This window comes from Canis lupus, chromosome 8 (assembly GCF_011100685.1).
Source record: "Canis lupus familiaris isolate Mischka breed German Shepherd chromosome 8, alternate assembly UU_Cfam_GSD_1.0, whole genome shotgun sequence".
NCBI classification, from domain to species: Eukaryota; Metazoa; Chordata; class Mammalia; order Carnivora; family Canidae; genus Canis; species Canis lupus.
In genome coordinates, this window is record NC_049229.1 from 42221203 (window position 1) to 42239609 (window position 18407).

An 18407-nucleotide genomic window follows, 5' to 3' on the forward strand; every position below is an offset into this window, starting at 1 on the left:
TTTAATAATTATGATTGACAAAGGTATAGGACTGAATGTAAGATATGTTGGAAGAAAAACAATTTAGAAGGTAATTATTTCAGTTGGAGATTAGGTGGACTGCATATAACAAAAAGATGTCTGTTTTATGGCTTCCTCATCCCTAGTGTGGCCTCATGGTCCAAGATAGCTGCCAGAGCTTGAGCTGTTGAGTCAGTACACAGCTAGTAAGGAGAGAAGAACAAGAAGAGGGTGCTCCTTTTGGGAAGTGGCACATAGCACTTCCTCTTTAGCTAAAATTTAGTCATGTGGTCACAACTACAAGAGGGACAACCAGGAAATAATTCTCTTTTGGTTGGGCACCAATGTGCCCTGCTAAGAACTGAGACTCTTATTAGGAAGAAGAGGGGAAATGGGCAATGGGGGACAATAAGCTGTCTATGATGCAGTTATCATTTTTATTTTCAAGTATTGCAGTATTAGGCAATTGATAATTGGCTTTTATTTCCATTCTAAAAAATACATAGAAAACCGAGTTGCTCTATATCACTCATAGAATATATTTTAGTAACTAGTTCATATCTAAAAAATGTGATGAGCATGGCCCCTAATTTTGTTTTCCTTTTCTTTTGAACTATCAATGTCTTTTAAAGAAATCAATTTACTTTAAAAAATTATACTAGAAATGCTGTTCCTTTAGGAAAAAAAAATCAGAAAATAGGGAGGACTAAAAGATAGAAGAAAAAAGCCACCTAAAATTGCATTGTCCACCATTAACATTTTTGGTATACATTTGTTCAGACTTTTTCTATGTTCCTATGTAAAAATTCATTGTTTTTGTTTAATGGGCACGGAGTTGAAAGTTGAGAAGATGAAAAATTTCTGGAGAGGGATGGTGGTGATAATTGCACAACAGTGTAAATGCATTAAATGCCACTGAACTGTATACTTAAAAATGGTTAAAATGGTTAATTTTGTTATGTATATTTTGGTTAAATGGTAAATTTTATGTTATGTTTATTTTATCACCATAAAAATATTTATGATTTGCAAAAATGAGATCATACTCAACATCTTAATTTATAACCTGCTTTTAATACTTAACAATAAAAAGAGAACACCTTTCCACATAAAGAAATATATTTTTCCAATGTGATTTTTGTGGCTGAATATTTACTTTATCCTTTGGATGTACCACTTTTTATTGAGGGCAGTGTTAAAGCAAATAAAGAGGAATGTTAGCTCTTTCCTTTTTAAGTGGATTCACAGAGAGCTTTGTGATGCATGGCAGAGGACTTGGGGAAATAACCAGATGGTGGAAACTGAAAACCCCCCTGGGTCCTTAAACTGTGTCTGCCTTGTTCAAATGACTCTCTAAATAAACTGCTTTACTGTTCTGATGTCAACATGGCAGCTTTGGGGTTTTCTTTTCTTTTTTTTTCCAAAGTACAATTTTTTTAAATTTGTCTAAAAGGATGTTTATTCCAGACTAGTGATTCTCTTGGATTTCTTCCTTACTATGTTAATGTCATATTAGAGGAATAAGGGCAAAAGAGAATTGTGGATGGAGAGCATCACACCCTGAGAAATGGTTCCTTCACACAAGGATCAGATGCCAATGATGGCAGGCATGTCTGAAATTTCAGCATAGGGTAAACCTCTTTTAGGAAGGTCTCTTGACTCCAGGTCCTGCTCTCCCCTGAGGTGCTACAGTTCTTCTGAGAGGATGCTCACATTTTCCCACACCTCCACTGTTGCAGGGCCATTGTTCTTTTAAATCCCCCCTACAACTTGTAGGCCACCATTTATTTCTTCATCTGCTGTAAAATACTCTGCCTTGTTGAGGATGCTTTTGCTACTTAGCACAGAAAAGAAATAACAGTTGGTTTAGCTGTCATTGTTCTCCTTCCCCACCCGCCTCCACTTCACTCTTTGTCTTGTATGGGTACTCCATTCATCCCATTATTCTTCTTCCAATACCCCTTTCTCTCCATTTCTTTAAAAACCATTTCTTTTGATACCTTTTTTCCCCATGCCACTTTCCTATCCACTTCATACCTCTTTTCTGAAATTCAGATGTTTTCCTCTCTGGCCATAATTTCTTTCTTTCCAGCTTATCACCAAATTTTCAGCTTCATGGGACTTGCGATTATATGGGACAAGTTCCTCACTATCCTTTCTCTTTAGTTTAGGTTCCATGAACCTTAAATCTAACTTTTCCCTTTTTAACTTACTAAACTCCTATGCCCCATTGTCAGTTATATCTGTCTGGTAAATTCCCAGATTTGACTCTGGAGCTTTTTCTGCAATTTCTCCTGAACTGCTGGATTAATTTGGAGAAAAACATAGAGTGAGGCAGATTAAGGTCACTGTAAATACATTGGCACCTCCCTCACTTGTTCTTTCAGCATTATGAAGTGATCCAATTTTATTCCCTAAATAACTCTCTCTGTTTGCCAGGACAATGTGCTTTGCTTGGGGTTTCTTCTTCTGGTCCCAGCTTGTGTCCACTGCCTCACACAGATCTTCCCCTGAGCACCTGATGTAAGCAGCTCTCCCTAAACACTCTGTTTCATTACCCTGCTTCATTTTCTCCATTACAATATTACAGTGTAAAATTACCATATTTATTTACTTGTTTCTTTGATGTGTTCCACTACAAGAATGTAAAGATCACATGAACAGAAAACTTTATCTTTCTTTTTTTTTAAAGTATTTCTTTTTTTTTTTTAATTTTTATTTATTTATGATAGTCACACAGAGAGAGAGAGAGAGAGAGGCAGAGACACAGGCAGAGGGAGAAGCAGGCTCCATGCCCCGGGAGCCCAATGTGGGATTCGATCCCGGGTCTCGCCGGGCTGAAGGCAGGCGCTAAACCGCTGCGCCACCCAGGGATCCCAAACTTTATCTTTCTTTTTCTTACTATTGTAACCCCAGTGCCTAGAATATAAGGTGGGTACTCAAAAAATTTTGTTCAGTGAATGAATGACAATTTCAGTTATTTTCTACTCTTCTCTAACATCTTACTAATTCTGTCTTGATACTCAGCAAATGACTACTTCCGAGTCTGGAAAACTCCCTTCTCATCTGCTATCTAAGGTATAAACCTTCTCATGTAGTTATTTTCCTCTGTTCCTTCTGTTAGGAAAAAAGGTTTTCCTTCATTCCCTAAAGTCTGGATTCAGTTCTTTTCCCCCTTAGAGGAATCTTGATTTCTCTAGAATTCCATCTCTCTCCCAAATTCTGTATGTGATGATGAACATGGGCTTTGTAATCAGACATACTTGGATTCTAATTTGAGATCTGTTGTTATGAAATCTTGGGCAAATTATATAATATCTCTCAGTCTTGGTTTCCTTGTGTGTCAGTTGGGAATAATAATACCCATGTCTTAGGGTTGCTGTGAAGATTAAAAGAGAGAATATCTTTAAAATGCTAAACTCTGTGGTTGGTACCAAGTAAGCACTCAGAAGAAGTGTCTGTATTATTATGACCTCCCTTTCTACTTGTTCCTAAGTCTATTAAATTCATCTTTTAAAAACTGTTCTACTTCAACTACACATTTAGCCCTGTATCTCTTCTCCATTACATTCTCAACTTTTCACCTTCTACTCATTTTGGAACCCACTTTAGTTTCTGAGCTTCTCAAGCATTTTAAATTTTATTCTCAATCCTAATCTCATTCCTTTCACACCTGATTTGCTTCCAGCGATTTCATCCTCCAGTGGTTCAAGTCAGAAACTTGGAAGATAACCTTTGTTTCCTTCTTCCTTTCTCTCTGTATTCTGTACCAAGCAGAATTCTGATAACCCTACCTCCTAAATATTGCCTAAACGTTTCCACATCTCTCTCTCCCTGCCTCTCTCTTTTTCAGGATGTCACCATTCCAGTCCAAGGAGCTATTCTCTCTCACAAGATTGTGACAGTAGCCTTGTACTATTCACCCCTCACCACACTATTCCAAATCCACACTATAAATGGAATGATCTTCTAAAAAAATGCAAAGTTGATGATGTTATTTTACTTTCTAAACATTCCACTCACTTCTTATTGTCCTTAGAACAGAGCCTGCTTGATCAGGATCTACTTGTGTCTTGTTAGCTTTATCTTGCACCATTGTTCTTGGCTTCCCTCTCCTGATTGAATTTAATTTAATTTCTTTTCATTTTGTTTTGCTCCCTCTTGCCTCTGAGCTATTTCACATACTGTTTCCCTCCTTCTTTCATCATTCCTCTTTGCCTAATTCCTGCTTAGCCTTCTGGTTTCAGCCTAAACTTTACTTCCTCAAATGGGCCTTCCTGCAGGCTTGGTGTCCCTGTGGTCTGTCCCATACTACCCTATTATCATAGTGTTTGTTCCATGTTATAGTTCCTTGTCTCTTCTCAAGATCCCTGAAGGCGGGAGCCATGTCCTGTATAGTGCCTGACTTATAGTAGACATTCAGTAAAATTTTGTTAAATGTTGTTAATTAACAACAGAAGGAGAAAAACCATCCTATATCACGACATTTGTTAGGGTTTAGAGCTACATATGGTATTCCTGTATTTAGCTTTGAATATTTCTTTAAACATAAGTAAATGTAGAAATAGTAAGACTGCTTTTCAACACATGCTCTTATTTTTCTATCCTTTCACATTTCCTTATTTTAAAATCTTTTAATGTTTGTTTTCATTCTGTGCTACAAATACCGCATTCCCCCCACCCCCATTTGGATGCTTTTGAGTGTAAAATGCCACTTAACATCAGCACTTCTGCCAACTTTCATTCAGTCTTCCAGCTTTATTTGGATGACATTTCCATGGATAATTTTGTGAAGTTTTTTCAACTAGGAGTTGTGTTTAAATCATGTAGTCTTCAATTCAGTGTATCCTAAAAGATAAAAAAGCCCAGTGAGTTGTCTTGTTCTCCAGGCTAACTAGAAAGCACTGGGAGGGCAGAGGGCTAGACTTTTTGGCCTAGACTTTTTCGGCCCCTTCATACCCCTCCCACAGGCAGCTGCACACAGGGAGACTCCTCAGGGGAACTTGTTGATGGATTAATGATCTTCTCCTTTTCAGTCACCACTGGGCTGAAGTAGGTACTGGAGCTGAATCATCCCTGACAGAGAAAAACGAATGCTCTGGAAAGCATTCATATTATGGCTGAATATAACGTGCTAGCTAAGAAACATTTTCATCAAGTTTACTTACGAAAACTTCATTGTAGAAGGTAGTTGATAATGATTGTGTTTGATTGCATTGTTCCTAAGAAAGAAGTCTTTTTTTTTTTTTAAATCTGATATACAAATGAATCAGTATATATTAGTTTTCCTTGCCTTTCTGATATGACCACTATTTTGACTATTTGATAGCATAATTTGGGGGAGCTTTTGTTTGTTTTTCAGTGCATCTTGCTTGGGTCAAAAACATAATTAGAAAAATTTTACAGGGAAATATTCCTAATCTTAGAATTACTGAGCCTTTCATACCACTGGAAGATATAATTTTCAGAACTCTTTCTTGACCCAAAACAGATTAGACTTGTTTTAAAGATTATTTGCCTTCTTAAGTTTATACCAAGAATATTGGGAAGGCAGTTTATTTATATAATTCCATTTAATACAAAATTATCATCAACTAGAGTTAATTAAATAATGGATGTCCCTTCTGCATATTTTTAGGCTGACCCAAATACCACTTTTGGCAAAAAAGGTAAATCTGTTGTTTTAGAGTCTCCCAGAGGAAAGCCTATGCTAGACAGTTACAAAAAAAAAAAAAAAAAAAAAAAAGTCCTTTCGGGAGAAAGTAAGCCGTATAATTTTTTTTTTCAACATTTTTCTCCAGCAGTTTACCCAGAGAACCTGAGAGGCTCATTCAAAGAGCTAGGTATTCCTAATGTTTCAGATTAGGTAAATTTACCATCATGCACCTTGGGTTTCAGGCAGAAGCAAGAAGAGGATATGACTGAAAGGAATCTGGGCTTCCAGGGTTAAGTACATCCTAAATCTGTGCTGGGGATAGGTTTGCTTCCTATTTGCAAAAAGATCTCTGATTCTTTTGGATTTTGTTAATTTAATTTACCTATTTCCTCTCATAAAAAGTAAACTACTTGGGAGTGTGTTCATGGATTTCATCCTTTTATCTCTTATTTCCAGTGTCTGACTTTTTTTTTCTTTTTTCTTTATCTATAAAAAAATAATTTAAGTGTCTGTTAGGAAGGTTGGCAGGATATCAGTTTTAAAGGATTCAAAATGAACTGTTTTTGTTTTATACTCGTACTCAGATACTCTGAAAACGTGGACTAATACAAGGAAAATTAATGTACAGCTCTAAAAAGCAAAGAATTACTTTTTCACAGACTAGCAGATTCTGAGTTATATTCTTGAGCAGGGTATGTAAATAAGAAAATATAACAATCTTCCCTTGTTGGGTACTAATATGCAAGGGAAACTTATCTCCTTACTCTTTTAGAAACCCAACACTTCAGATGGTGGATTCCAGTTTAACTTAAAAAAATTAACTATTTCTATGGGAAAAATGTTTCTAGAATTAGGTAGGGAACAGCAATCGGAACAGCTTCCTTGTCCCCCCATTTCCTTTTGCTTGATTGTGTTAGGAATGGTACTGGCAGCAGGAGCAGGAGCTGCCACTGATATTCTGGACACTGAGAGGGCCTTGTCTTCCTCTGGTGGAGGGCTCATGGCACAGTGGAAGGAACACAGACATTTGAAGCAAGATAGACTTGGGCTCAAATCCCTATTCTGCAATTTACTTGCTGTTTAGTCTTTAGTAAAACCACCTTTTCTTATGCTTAGGACGATTGAAGGAATTTGAAAGTGAGAGAAAAACTGTGATATTTTATGTTCATGATCTCATCTATCTGGTAGAGCATATAAAGGTGGTCACTGTCTTCAAAGGTCTCTTGCTACTACTATTGCCTTCTCACAGTCTTCAAAGGTCTCTTGGTATTATTGCCTTATTATTATTACCATGATTCCAATTTATTAATGATATAGACTAAAATTTTTATGAACACCACATTCAGGTATCTTTTTGTAAAACAGACAAAATATCAGAATTTGGCGCACCTGGCTGGGTCAGTCAGTTAAACATCTGACTCTTGGTTTCCGCTGAGGTCATAATCTCAGGGTCATGAGATCAAGACCCACATCAGGCTCCCAGCTCAGCTCAGAGTCTGCTTGTCCCTCTCCCTCTACTCCTTCCCCTGCTCTCTCTCATAAATAAAAATAAAATCTTAACAAAAAATTAGTTAAAGCTAGAAATTACAAATGGCCTACCATTCTTTCCTAAAGATGATAATGATTAAAGATTAGTTGTATGGTAGATTTCAAATGCCAAGGATTAAAATTGTGGTCAATGAAACAAGACACAGATTGTGTCAAGATGTAGAAATTTTGCTAAGATTGTTCATATACTCCATTATTTTCTCCTTTTCTACTCTGCATGATGATTTCATGTCACATTATAAATCTCTAAATGCTACTCTGTTGTCATATAGTATATTAATAAGTATCTGGTATTTGAAATGTGTGGCTATTGTGAATCAAACTTCTAGGGGGAAAAAGAAGTTAACTGTTGCCATCATTATAGTTGAAAATATATACAATAGTTGAAAATATATAAATTATATGCATTACAGACATAAGAGCCTTTAGAGAGAAGATTCAATTGAAACCATTGTACCCCAGTCCTTAAAAACTTAAATGCAAATTCTGGCATATATCCAGAAACTTAAGGTTCAATTAAGTGTAATTGTTTCATCTTACAAAATAATTTTCCCACCAAGAAATCTTGGCAGCCATATCGATGACTTCTCATGAGAGAAACAGATGGGACTATAAAGAGGCCTGAGATCTTTTTTTATTTTTTTATTTTTTTTATTTTTTTAAAGATTTTATTTATTTATTCATGATAGTCACACAGAGAGAGACGGAGAGGCAGAGACACAGGCAGAGGGAGAAGCAGGCTCCATGCACCGGGAGCCCGACGTGGGATTCGATCCCGGTTCTCCAGGATCGCGCCCTGGCCCAAAGGCAGGCGCCAAACCGCTGCGCCACCCAGGGATCCCTGAGATCTTTTTTTAAAACTAACTTTCTAATTCCTCATTTTTTTAATGTCAGGAGAAACCAGGCCTAGAAATTAAGAATGCTGAATTTTCCTTGGGTTTTCCAATCATGAGTCTCTTTTCTCTAGTTGTCTCTTACCTGCTCTTGTGTTATAATTTGTAGTGATGGCATAAGTGGATACAATAGAAGTAGAAATTGGATATGATCTAGATGACAGGTTATGGGCTTAGTTTCAAAGACCATTTTTACCTGGAAAATAAATAAGGAAGGTTAACAGGCATTTTCCAATGACTGGTGGTTTATCTGTTCCTTGTGGTCTACCTTGACCAGAATTGGTCTCTCAGGAACCTCTAAAACCTCTCTTGCCTCTGTCAGAATTCACTTTTTCCTCCTGAAGAGATCAAAACTTTTATGGGCATTATTTATTGTTGTCCTGCAATATTCTAGGAAGCTAAGTAGAGGTTATGTGGCTCAATCTTTATTTTTAAAGCCAAGTGAGGAACAGATAAATCTCTTCAGTAACGTTACAAAATAAGGCCATGGTAAAGGCAGAAATAGCCTCCTTAGTCAGAAACATCTAATTCTGGCCCTTCTGGCTAAGATGCCATAGATTGTTTGGCCTTTCTCTAAACAGGCCTGTGACACTTAGAGTGTGTGGAAAGTATGTGCTTCTGTCAAAGAGTTTTGCTGTTTAGTTATTCTTTGCCTGTTAAAGTAATGACTTGAGGACTGAAGGAAATAGAATGTCCAAGCGTTATTTCAGCCTCTGCACTTAGTAGTACATGTATGCTTAGGACAGAGAATACTTTTTTACTTCCTTGGGAGTACCTCTTTATCATTATACTCTACTTAGGAAGGGTTTGTTGTTGTTTTTCAGGGCACTGCTAATATTGAGAAATTTGGGGGAAATTTTTTTTTCTCATTAAAGCTCTGTATGTGAAAGTAGGATTTTTAAAATACTGTATATTCCAATATTAGACCACGTTGAAGAAGGATTTTGGGGAAGATAAGTGCAAAATTCTCCATTTAAAAATGTACATTTAGTGTCTTCCCCCCCTTTTTCCTTTTTTACCGAAAGTCATTACAGAAATGGCTGATATTTTAAAATTACCTAATTCTACAATTTGTATTGCTATTCATTAAAGTTCTTAAGAAAACTAAGTTATTTGCTTTATAATAAGTATTTTGTTAAGATAATTTTTCAACTCTATTTTCTTTAGAATATTTATTACTCACTGGTTATTTATGATTTTAATGTTTACTCCTGTTTTTTGAGTTTCCATAATGTTTATTTGGAATTTTTAACACGAGACAGGAGTTGTTTTCTTCTTTCCTTTTCTTTAAAGGCTGCTTCTCTAATTAACCTGCATGTCCAGACTTGTGTTATCCTTCTGAAGGAAGAGTGGAATCTATTGCATACAATCTTTTTGTGAAGGCAGGCTAGCACCACTGTCCTCCTGATCTCTTAAACATTGCAATTTTTGTAAACTCTTCCACGTGCTTCCAGCATTTCCAGTTTGGAAACAAATCTCACTATATTTATCCTTGTTGTATACTTGCACATGTTTGTTTTGCAGTGTAATAACACTTGACAGTTATAAATTTTTCCATATGCTCCATCTTGTAGAGATAAACAATGTGTGTGCTGTACATTTCCCTCAGCTTTGAAGACTTAGTTTTGAAAGAAACAATTCCATAGGATATTAGAGTTGGTTTTGGAAAGTCATTCACATAAGCATGTCCTCTGTGAAGGGGAAGGTAGCTGAATTTTCACGCTTTTAACATTACCTTGTTAATCGAACTTTCCAAGGGACAGAGAGCAACCTAACTACTTTTAGTTTTTCCAAGACTTAGCAGGGCAGAGCAGACCTGTTTTTGAGTCTTTGAAAGTGTTAGTTATCATAAATGACCATTTCGTGGAATAAGTTCTCTCATTCCCTGAGCAGTTTATTTTGGCTACAGGGATTAGTGAAATAGCTTTGGGTTTCCTTATAATTTCCTCTTTTATCTTTTACAAATTAGAAAGTTGGTATTGGCATGTAATATGATATGTAAAGTATTTATATTTGGTGGTTGTCTATAGAAAGAATATTTATGATTCATTTATAAGCAGTTATTGCTTTTAATTTTGTTCCCTTAGGAAAACAGGTCTTTCTGACCAGTTTTATTTACGAAAATTGCTCCAGATACCTTTATCTTTACCTTGATGTCCTTTTTTTACCCAAACAAATATCTATTGCCTACATGTTTATTCCCAAGATATAAAGGTGCTTTTGTCAGTTGCTTTCCTAAAGGCTTTGTAGCCTATTTCTATTGTTTCTATTTTCTATTGTTAACTACAAACTTGGCTATAAAAAAAAATACTGATTGTAATATCCATCGGTTATTTTTATGGCTCTTGTCTCCAATACACAAGATTTACCATATTTCTGTAAGAGATTTTTAACTTGGAAAACTCAAAATTGATGTATAAATCTGGTGGGATTAGCAACAATGTGTAGGATGTGGTCCTTGGCAAGTGGTGTGCTATAGAGCCAGTCTTCATAAGCTCCCAAGGTCCAATTATTACATTTTGAGAAATTGTGTCAGTTGGTTATCATTACAAATTAAATTATATAAACTTAAAATTAAATAAATTATATTGAAAAATGCCCAAAGTTCATTACTTCATAATTTTCACTACATTTTATTATTATCTATACTCTTGAAATATTCATTTATATTGCATCTGCATTGAAAATACTATGTAATGGTGTATACTCCTGCACATCTCTTCCAACTCTATGTTCAATGAGGTCATGTTGGCAACTTGAAATCAGCCATAGTGGAAGTATTAACACTGGAAATTGGCAAACCCAAATCAGCACTTGATTTGTTGTTTTGTTAATTGCCTAGACTTAAGAAAGTGATGGAGAAAATGTTAATAATGGAGATTAAAATGTATCATGTCTATAGCCAGTATATTATGATAGCACAAAATATGAGAAAATATTCTTCCAATATTTGAAACTATTATCCAATTCAGCAAAGAAGTGATTCACATCATAGACAAATGAATGAGTGAAGTTCTGACATACGTCTGTGTTTACTTTCTTTTTGCTCATTAAGTTGAATAGAACCATTGGCCAGCCACAGCAGAATTGTAAGAATGATAAATTGCTCTAAGTGTACCAGACATCAGATGCTAAATACATCAGGAATCCTTTTATAGTTCTTTTGAAAACCATGCCACTCACAAACATGCTGCCTCTTTTCCAACTCATATATGACTTCAGATTTCCTGTCTTAGCTCGAAAGGTTGTTGTTAAAGGGTATGACAAATTCGTTTGTAAAGTGTTCAGTCATCTACATTCATCTCTTTGACCACAAATTACCTTAGAATGGTGTTACAAAATGTTGTGGGAAAAGAGGAAACATCATTATACTAGATTTATGAAATCATAGCTTTCCTTCCTTAGAGGCATAATTCTATTATTTAGCCCACTTTTGGGAGGTAGTTTAGGTTTGGTTAATTTACATATCAAAGAGGAAAATGGCTTTATTCCATGGAATTGTTTTCCTTAGCCTTATGGATAGTTTGATGATTTATGATAGCAGAGGTATGCAATATATACAAGTCTGTGGGTCAGAATATCACTTGGTTAAAGTGTAGTTTCTAAGCCTTGAGCGATCAGAAGGTTTTGAAATACATTCATGACTCTGTCACACACTTGTGCCTTTTGATGGGATGGGTCAAGTCCCTCCCTTCAGAAACTTAGTAACTGTGTTCATTGATGTTTCCCAAACTTTAGTTAGTTGAGTATCACCCTCATCATTTTTGTCATATCCATATACCTCTTGTACCTTTATTTACTTAGTAATTTTTTAGATTGACTTTTTCTTTTAAATTTAGCTTTTTCTTAAGTGATAATACCCATGAAATCTTGACTTTAAGGTAACAGTAATTTTTTTTTCTAATACTTATGAAAATATTGCTTAAAAATGACAACTTTTAAGTTTGTCCAATGTAACACCAATGATATGTGTATTTAACTTTGGGAAATACTGTGTTTGTAATAAGGAAGTATAAGGCTAAATAGTTTTATTTATTCCTCATATCAGCTTTATGAGGTCGGTATCTATCTCCATTTAATAAGTGAGGAAACTGAGAAATTAAAGAAGTAATTTCTCTAGGGTTACGGGACAAGCCAGAATTTACCCCGAGCAAGATCCATACTAACCTTTGCTAGTCGCAGCATGGTTTGTGGACCTGCAGTGTTAGCATTACCTGCAAAAACTCTGGTCCACTTTAGAACTAATTAGTCAGAATCGACATTTTAACAAATTCCAGGTGATTATGCACATTAAGGTTTGAGAAGCTTTGACCTAGACTGCAGAGCATTCTGCCTCTCAGAAGATGGATGACTTGGTCATTGATTTGGCTGGTCTCCTTTTCTCTCTGCAGTGTTATTTCTTCATGGCCTGCTGCTTTGTATTGGTGGGAAGGCATGAGAGAATATTCTCCATCATTTTGATTATTTTCTCTCCTAAAGTCATCTTTTGTCCACTTTCCTTCTTTCCTTAATTGAGGTAACAAGACTAGCCTGAAAGATCAAAATTTTCACTCTTGTTTCCTTCCCTGGCATCCACAGACCAAGTTCTTTCCCTTTGGAATGATCTGGTGGGCCCTTTTCCTGCCTACCCTAAATCTCCCTAACCCTGAGAACTAACAGTCTGCAGAGCTCCAACTAACTTTCAGTTATCTTTGTATGGTTTTATTTTATTTTATTTTATTTATTTATTTATTTATTTTTTTATTTTTTGTATGGTTTTAATACTATGAATACCAATCCAGACTCTTGGCTTCTTTCCTTCCCCCTCCAGCTCCATGCCACTCAGCTATTTTACTGCTTGCTTTTCTTATCACAAAGGTGTGCCTTCCTCTGCATCTGTGTGACCTCCATTTCTATCCCACCATGCATCTCTTGCTGTTACGCTCACATTTCTAAGTTTGATACAAGCAGCAGCCTCAGGAGATGTCATTTCCAAAGACAGTCTTCTGGAAATGGTCAAAATATTGGGAATTTGATGTTGGGAATTCTGGGAATATCAGGAATGGCTGTGACGAGTACAGCTGGCCATAAATTTTGAAGTATTCCAGTGCGTCATCATCATTTCATCAGTGTATTGTCTTTGTGGTTTTTTCATAGAATTTCCCCCTGAATACTGTGCCCAGAGGAGTCTACAGGATTTCTAGACACCACACCCAATTTGTATAGTTACAGGCCCTCTTTCTGGTATTTATGTAGTTGTTTATTCAATCTCTAAGATGACTAGTTATTTAGGATGAGTAGAAGTTGGGCCTATTCATGACGGGGGAGCTTGCCTTCTTGTTCACTGATGGCCAGATATACAGGTCATCATTATATTTCATTTTATTGACTTTGGTGTTAAAGGGGAGTTGGCTCATTTGAAGTATAGGAGGTACTGAAAGAAAACTGTATTTATTCATTACATTTTGTACAGCAAAAACCAAAAAGGAATACTTGTTCTTACCATTATAATTTCAGACTCTGAAAGATTTGTTTAGAATCTTTTAGCCAACTGTAGACACACCTGCCCCGACCCAGATTTTTTTAATGGTCTCCAGCTTTGCAATCATTTAGAACTGAGGCTTTTCCTCCTTCTTTCTGCCACATTTTTTTGTACACACCCTTCTTCCCTCCCCTTGCCATACTTTTGTTTCCTTGAGAAAAGGAGACTCCCTCTCAGAGTGTAGAATAAACATTTCTTTGTGAAGTGTGACTTATTTATGCTTCAGGGGTTGTCAGTGTATACACAATAGAGAAGGTGATGGAGGCCCCTGGGCATGCCAAGTCAGCACTTTGTGCATGTTAAGGCCAAAGAGCATGTTAAGCAGGCTGAAAAAATTTTTAACAAGTCAGAACATTTTACAATTTCCATATTTATCAAACATGTCAGGGGATGGGATCACAAAGCCTTCCAAAGATTAACTGCCTCTAGGACTTTAACTGTTTTATTAAGATGGAGGAAGCCAAGTTCTCAAACCCCATGATTTGCTGTAATAACCACAAGAGCTAGAATGTAGGTGATCCTTGCTGAATGAAAGGTAATCCTAAGGCTAAAATGCTCCTTGAATGGGGGAAAAAAAATCTCTCAACAGATGAACTGTGTGAGAATCTAATCTGACAGAGCTTTGGAGTTTTAAGTTTATTTACCCAGAGCTTCAGTCTTATTAATTCTTTGGTTGGTGGTTCTTGACCTTTGACGCTAAAGGGCTTAGACTATGCAGTCTAAGTAGAAGATGTTCAGAAACATGCATTCTCAAAGAGCAGTGGCCATTGGCATTTTGGGGCTTGGCAAAGCATCCTGGAGTTATTATTTGTTTTCAAATATTTGGGGTTTGGCAGATTCTAAGATGCATTTTGCCAAGCACTTTCCTTTGAATTTTAGTATGGGAATATTTTGGGTGGAATTTAATTGCTTTATTGGTGATTCATATGCATTATACTGATCAGAAAGCTGTTTTGGAAAAGATATTTGATGACTGAGAAATATTAGGAACTTTATAATCAGGTTTTTAGTACCAACTTTTTCTTAGATGAGGATAAAAATGGAATTCAAGCCCCAAATATTTTCAGTCAGATTTGGAACTTGGAATTTTTAAGTAGTAGTTTCCAATTTTGTCCATATCACTTTTTCCACAAAAGCAAACCAGACCCGACTTCTCTGGCTTGATCTGCAAATCTTTAGAAAAGTTGTAGAGCTGATCTGCAACCTTGGGCCAACACTTAATTTGAAAATTAATGTTAGAAAAAAGATTTTCAACAAGTAAGTAGAGAGAACAACTCTCTTCTGGGGAAATAAGTTAGAATTTTAAAAAACCCACAAAAAAACCAAAAACAACAACAACAACAACAAAAAAAAAAACCAAGGAGAATGAGCATAGGGCAGATTTTTGGTTTGAAAGCCAAATTACCAGGGATGGCAAAACCCCTGAGAGGACTTATGTTATATAAGGTGCTGTGAGGTAGCTTTTCCATTACAGTTTGTAGAAAAGGTTGTGAAAGAAGGAAGCATGCTGAGACTTTACAAATGAGGACTAAGCCATAAACTTTTTACAGAACAAGGGAAGGATATAGCTAAATATGACACTGAACTTCGTATTGCCCATCAGGTTGCAACAAAGCATGAAGATAAAAGCAGGTTTCTTCTTCTTTTTTTTTTTTTTTTTTAAAGATTTTATTTATTTATTCATGAGAGAGAGAGAGAGAGAGAGAGAGGCAGAGACACAGGCAGAGAAAGAGAGAAGACAGAGGCAGAGACACAGGCTGAGGGAGAAGCAGGCTTCATGCAGGGAGCCTGACGCAGGACTTGATCCCAGGACTCCAGGATCACGCCCTGGGCCAAAGGCAGGCGCTCAACTGCTGAGCCACCCAGGGATCCCCAAAAGCAAGTTTCTTCTTGTCTACTGTCAGCATCTTATCTCTTGTAACTGGCCCAGAGAAAACAGTGCCAGCAACTTGAATGACTAGTCACTGTCTCCTGAGAAAACAACAGAGCAAATAAGTATCCAGCAGGAGAATAAAGAAGCATTTTAAACAAATTGACATGGATGTCTTCAATTTCAAATTATTTTGAAACCAACTGGTAGGAGGTCCTGGGAAATTCTAGTTTAGAATTCTGCAAACCAGTATAAGGAGAAAGGCAGAACGATGTAGACTCTTCTTTTCTTCAAATGATGGGGTGCAGGATAAGCTTATCCCTGAGCTAGTGTTGGTGGTTTTTTCCCCGCCTTAATACATGTGTTCTTTAAACTCTTTAAAATGCCAAAGAAGCAAAAAGAGCTGTTGTGAGTCCTTGACTTTATCCAGGCAATGGTTTAGCTGGTTAGAGTATTAGGTGTTCCTTAGAGATCCACACTGGCATAGATCTAAAGTGTTTGATGTGGGCTTTATTTATTTATTTATTTATTTATTTATTTATGATAGGCACACAGTGAGAGAGAGAGAGAGGCAGAGACACAGGCAGAGGGAGAAGCAGGCTCCATGCACCGGGAGCCCGACATGGGATTCGATCCCGGGTCTCCAGGATCGCCCCCTGGGCCAAAGGCAGGCGCCAAACCGCTGCGCCACCCAGGGATCCCTGGGCTGTATTTCTTTAAGTAATACTTAAATTACTTTCAGAATAAGAAAAAAGTCATGTTTTCCCTCTTAAAGCATGGTCCTGGTTATCTTAAAACAGACAACTTGGTAAACAATTTTTTTTTTCTTTTCTCTTTCTCTACCTTTCTTTTTTTGTTCCTCCCTGCTTTCTTTTCTTACTGGTAATAATCTAATTAGTGAGCACTTATCAGTGACCAGTGGGAACATTGTGACGTATTATTTTTTGCCCAACTGTAGTTTGTTCTAGCAGGCATGATTTGTGTGACATTGAAAGGAAAAGATAGATCCCATGAATCTGATGGTATTACTTTTTAGAAAATTAAAATAATTTGTTGCATTGTTGGATAGTTTGGATAATAGTGAATATAGACAAACACTTTGAGGGAAGCTCTTGTTTCATGTTTTTTATCTCCCACAGTGCTTTTACACAGCAGAGGCTGAGTAAAAAATTGTTACAATTCTAATTCAGTTAATTTTTGAGTATGAGGGAAGATATTTAATTCTGTATCTTAATATATAATCCAGGAATAATGAACAATATTTTCTGCCCCAAATTCATTTGTCTTACAGGAAACAAAAACAAATGGGGATCATATAACAAAAAGTAATTTAATTTAGTTTTTATAAGTTTTTTTTCTTCGAGAAGCATAAAGTGTTATGCATTTGAAATTAACATCAAGGAGCAAAGCATTCTCATGATAAGTATGTGAAACAATAATGTAAAAATATCTTAGCCCTGTATTTGATTCCTGTCCTATAGTTGGTATTACTGACTGGGGGACAAGCCAGGTATAACATGGGATAGAAGAAAAGAGTGCCTTAGTTAGCTCAGCCTGTTATAATGAGATAACATAGATTAGGTGTATTAAACAACAGATATTTATTTTTATATTTCTGGAGGCTGGGACATCTAAGATCAAGGTACCTGCAGATTTAGTTTTTGGTAAGGGCTCCTTCCCTTCTTGTAGACACATTGCTCTTGCTTGCTGTGCCCACAATGCCTTAGTGCATGTGTGCATGCATAGAAAAAGCAAGATCTCTGTGTTTCTCTTGTTGATAAAGGCACTCATCCCATAATGAGGGTCCCACCTTTGTGACCTAATCTATAACTAATTACCTCCCAAGGGCCCCACCTCCATATACTATCACATTAGGGGTTAGGGCTATAACATGTGAATTTGGGGAGGGATACATTCAGCCCATAATTGCAAGCGAGGCAAGCCCTCATGGATGAGGGCTTAAAAAGAAAAGGCTTATAAATTTAACGGCTTAAAATTATTAGATGTTAGAGATATAGATATTTTAATTCTTCAAGTCTGGACACAGAGGTTGTCTTCAATTCTTGTTGGTTTTTTCCTCCTTAGAACTTTTTCTTTTCCCCTCCTTAGATTTAACAGTAGCACCAGCAGAAGCCCTGGCTTTCTCCTGTGGAAATTGCAGAATACCATATCTCATTGCAGAGAAAAAAGGTTCTGTGGAACAACTTGTTCATCTTGTAGCATTTTGGAACATTGCTTCTAAAAAACTTTAGAGCCATCTACACACTCTATGGTTTTTAGTATTAAATAGGGTTGATCATTTATCTTTCTCAACAAATCAGATAGAATTATACTGTGGTCCATTTTAAGATCATTGGATGAAAGACCTTCCATTCTTATATAGGGTTTACATATGTGTCATTTTTAAAAAGTTAAATTAGGATAATAGGATTCTGCAGGATTTTAAAAATTGTGGCATTTCTGGGGTGCCTGGGTGGCTCAGTGTTTGAGTGTCTGCCTTTGGCTCAGGTCGTGATCCCAGGATCCTGGGATCGAGTCCCACATCAGACTCCTTGTGGGGAGCCTGCTTCTCCCTCTGCCTATGTCTCTGTCTCTCTCTGTGTCTCTCATGAATAAATAAATAAAATCTTTTAAAAAAGAATAAAATTCTAGCATTTCCAAGTTTTCTACCATATTAAAACATCACATCACACCATATGCCCACTACAGGAGACTTTTATTATAATATGTCATGTATCTACATAAATAGGATTTCTACTTAGAAGTAAGCTTCTTTAAAATTTGTTTTTATTTGCTTTCTATGCATTAAAAACTTTTTTAAAAAGATTTATTTATTTGAGAGAGAGAGAGAGCACAAGTGGGAGGGGGACAGAGGGAAAGAATCCTTCATGCAGACTCCCTGCTGAGTGAAGAGCCCAA

General features: G+C 36.5%; 1 protein-coding gene across 12 annotated transcripts in view; it reads left to right on the forward strand.

Annotated features, from left to right (window-relative positions):
- The window catches only part of RAD51B (RAD51 paralog B), a 683946-nt gene that overhangs the window by 164342 nt on the left and 501197 nt on the right, over nt 1–18407 (forward strand). The gene's annotated exons all lie outside the window — the stretch shown is intronic.